Here is a 3,802-nt window from a genome sequence, read left to right as displayed (position 1 = left end):
AAAAAAAAAAAAAAAAAAAAAATGTGCGCAGCATCCTAGGACTTCGGTCAGTAAGATGATGACAGACGCAAACTCACTTAGGAGTCAACAGAACCCCAAACTAGTGTTTCTCACCCAGGGCGGACTCTGCCCTCCAGGAGACACTTGGTCATGTCTGGAGACATTTTTGGTTATCCAGACACGGAGGAGGGGATGCTACTGGCATCTGAAGGGTGGAGGCCAGGGACGCTGTTCAACACCCTACAGTGCAGACAGCAGTTCCTACCCAAGAGAATGATCTGCCCCCAATGTCACCAATGCTGCGGCTGAGAAGCTATGCTTTAAATCAATCAGAAAAGTGGCTGCGCGTGGTGGCTCATGCCTGTAATCCCGGCACTTTGGGAGGCTGAGGCGGGTGATCACTTGAGCCCAGGCGTTCCAGATCAGGCAACATGGTGAAACCCCGTCTCCATAAGCAATACAAAAATTAGCCTGGCGTGGTAGTGACTGCCTGCAGTCCCAGCTACTAGGGAGAATGAGGTAGGAGGATCACTTGAGCCCAGGGAGGTCGTCAAGGCTGCAGTGAGCCAAGATCATGCCACTGCGCTTTAGCCTGGGTGACAGAGTGAGACCCTGTCTCAAAAAAAAAAAAAAAAAAGGAATATTTGCATACTTTCAGCCTCCTAAGGACCCATGGGCCCTCAACACGTTAGCACGGTTCCAACCCCATGCTCACTTGGCTGCAGGATATTGAGAGTGCGGGGTGCAACAGGGAGCCGGCCTTGTGGAGGCACCCGTCCTGGTTCAGGCCACTTTCTTCACTCCAGGACACCCCAACCCTTACCTTCTCCCTTCCCTGCTAAATCATGGGGCTGACTCCCAAGGGACCACCCAGGGAAAAGGAACCAGTTTTCATGGCGCCTATGGGCCAAATAAGTACGACTGCACTTTCTCTGCCTCTCTTGTTCTCGTGCCCACCCAATAAATAGCATCTCCACGTGACAAGGCGAGGACCTCAGGGGTCTTCCCAAGCAGTGGACAAGCTACCCCCTGACCCCGATGGCACATTCACCAGGAAATTAAAGCCCTGCGTGAATCCCCGTACCCTGGGAATCAAAATCTCAAACGTCCCCCTCCTGCCCCCGATCTCATCTGCCCTGGAATGGGATGCAGGAGGTGGCAGACGCCTCCTCGTGGAGATGCTCTGAGCAGTGAGCCCAGGAAGATCCACAGCAAAGCCTTGAGCCTCCCCCTGCTGCTGTGCCGCTGTGACTTCACTCGTGAGGAAGCAGCGGTGCTCACCTCACAGGCAGATGACCCATGGTACGGCTGATGGGCGAAGCTCTCAGGTCTCCCACTTCCCCCATAAGCGAGTCCCCAGGCCAGGCCGGCTCCCATCACAGGCTTGCCCGCTGCTGGCACCTTCACAGACCCCACTGGGCTATTAATTTGACTTCCATGCTCGTGACTCCTGGCTGAATATCTGAACAGAGGCAAGGGCTATTTCTGTTCTCCTCAGTCTCCCCAAGGGCCAGCTCTGAGCCCAGCTCCTAGCCAATACTTCCTTTTTGCTGAAGGATTTTAAGACATTCAAGAAACTTCTTTTGTTCAATCACTTGTGACAGCAGTTGGTCCTAAGGTCACTTGGGTCCCTAAGTGGAGTTACTTTGGATATCCCTTGCCCCTGACGCCGGCAATACTGAGAACAGAGACACCCCCGCCCCATGCCCTGTTTGTAAACGTCATCCTGCTTCCCCACCAGGCACACACGGCCTCGTGGGCCTGGCCCTCAACACATCTGTAAAATCCCACGGGATCCACTCCTCCCTGGGCTGGGTCCTCACCTCTGTTTTTTTTTTTTTTGATGGGCTCACTCTTGCCCGGGCTGGAGTGCAGTGGCGCGGGATCACGGCTCACTGCAACTTCTGCCTCCCGGGTTCAAGCAATTCTCCTACCTCAGCCACCCAAGTAGCTGGGATTACTGACGCGTGCCACTACACCCGGCTGATTTTTGTATTTTTAGTAGAGACTGGGTTTCATCATGTTGGCCAAGCTGGTCTCAAACTCCTGACCTTAGGTGATCCTCCCACCTCGGCCTCCCAAAGTGCTGGGATTACATGCGTGGGCCAGGCCTCTCACCTCTCTTTCGTCACCCTTGAATGTATGAGTGTGAGATCTGGAAAATTCCCAACAGGGAGCTTCCAAAATTGATGCAGCCAACCAACCTACTCACCCTTAAAGTGTTTATTTAAAGGAGTGAGAAAAGACAAAATGGACCTGTTCTCTATTGACACGATCATTTCCCCCCAGATTCCTGTATTATCTAAAAATGTAATTTGAGGCCAGGTGCGGTGGCTCATGTCTGTTATTCCAGCACTTTGGGAGGTTGAGCGGGCGGATCACCTGATGTCAGGAGTTTAAGACCAGCCTGGTCGACACAATGAAAATCCATCTCTACTAAAAATACAAAAATTAGTTGGGCGTGGTGGTGCACGCCTGGAGTCCCAGCTACTCGGGAGGCTGAGGCAGGAGAATCACTTGAACCTGGGAGACAGGGGTTGCGGTGAGCTGAGATCGCATCACTGCACTCTGGCCTGGGTGACAGAGCAAGACTCCGTCCCCCCCCAAAATAAATGATAAATAAAAATGCAATTTGAATCTGCCCTTTTCTCAGTGTTATGGGCTGAGTTGTGTCCACCACTCCCCCCACAAACAAATATTCACATATTGAAATCCTAAACCTCAGAACTTCAGAGTATGAGTATACTTGGGTCTTTTTTTTTTTTTTTTTTTGAGACAGGGGTGTCGTTCTGTCACCCAGGCTGGAATGCAGTGCCATGATCATAGCTCACTGTAGCCTGAAACTCCCAGGCTCAAGTGATCCTTCTGTCTCAGCTTCTCAAAGTGCTAGGACCACAGGCATTCACCATCATGTCCAGCTAATTTTAGTATTTTTTTTGTAGAGATGGGATCTTGCTATGTTGTCCATGTTGGTCTTAAACTCTTGGCCTCAAGTGATCCTTCCACCTTGGCCTCCCAAAAGGCTGAGATTACAGGCGTGTGCCACCAAGCCTGGCCTAGAGACAGGGTCTTTATGGGGATGATTCACTTAAAATGATGTCATTAGGGTGGGCCCCCTTCCCTATGACTGCCGTCCTCGTAAGATGAAATCTGGACACAGAGACAGGCACAGAGGGAGGACGATGTAAAGACCCAGGGAGAGACGGCTGTGTATGAGCCAACAGAGAGAGGCTTGGAACAGATTCTTACAGCCCTCCGAAGGCACGAACCCTGCCAACACCTTGATCTTGAATGTGATCTTAAACGTCTGGCCTCTAGAACTGCGAGCCAATATATTTCTGTCATTTTGGCCACCCAGCGTGCAGTTCTGTTACAGCAGCCCTAGCAAACTCAGGCACCCAGCAACAACAGCCATGAAATACCCCTAGCGGGGCTTCTTCTCGTGCACATACAGCCCTGTGCAGCAGGGCAGAGATGGGTTTTAAACAAGTGAGTCAGACAAGAATATCTTATTCATCACTCCGACGAACCCACGGGCTGAACCCTTGAATCACTACTTTATTTATCATCGGGCTCGGGCTCAGAAAGTCTCGCTGAGGAAATGAGTAGAACCCAAACTCGTCAGCTGCATTTCTGAAACATGCCTAATCTCTGAGGCTCTTTCCCAGCCACGATAGAAACTGAAAGGGAACGGGGCTCTGGGCTGTGGCGGTGGGCTGGTGTGGAGACAGAGCCCTTTGTTCTGCCACTCCAGGGACCATGAGGGCAGAAGAGAAGGGCTTGTCTTGCTCTGCCGAGAGGC

The sequence above is a fragment of the Colobus angolensis genome, unplaced genomic scaffold (genome assembly GCF_000951035.1).
Source record: "Colobus angolensis palliatus isolate OR3802 unplaced genomic scaffold, Cang.pa_1.0 Scaffold66, whole genome shotgun sequence".
NCBI classification, from domain to species: Eukaryota; Metazoa; Chordata; class Mammalia; order Primates; family Cercopithecidae; genus Colobus; species Colobus angolensis.
This window is presented reverse-complemented; position numbering follows the sequence as displayed.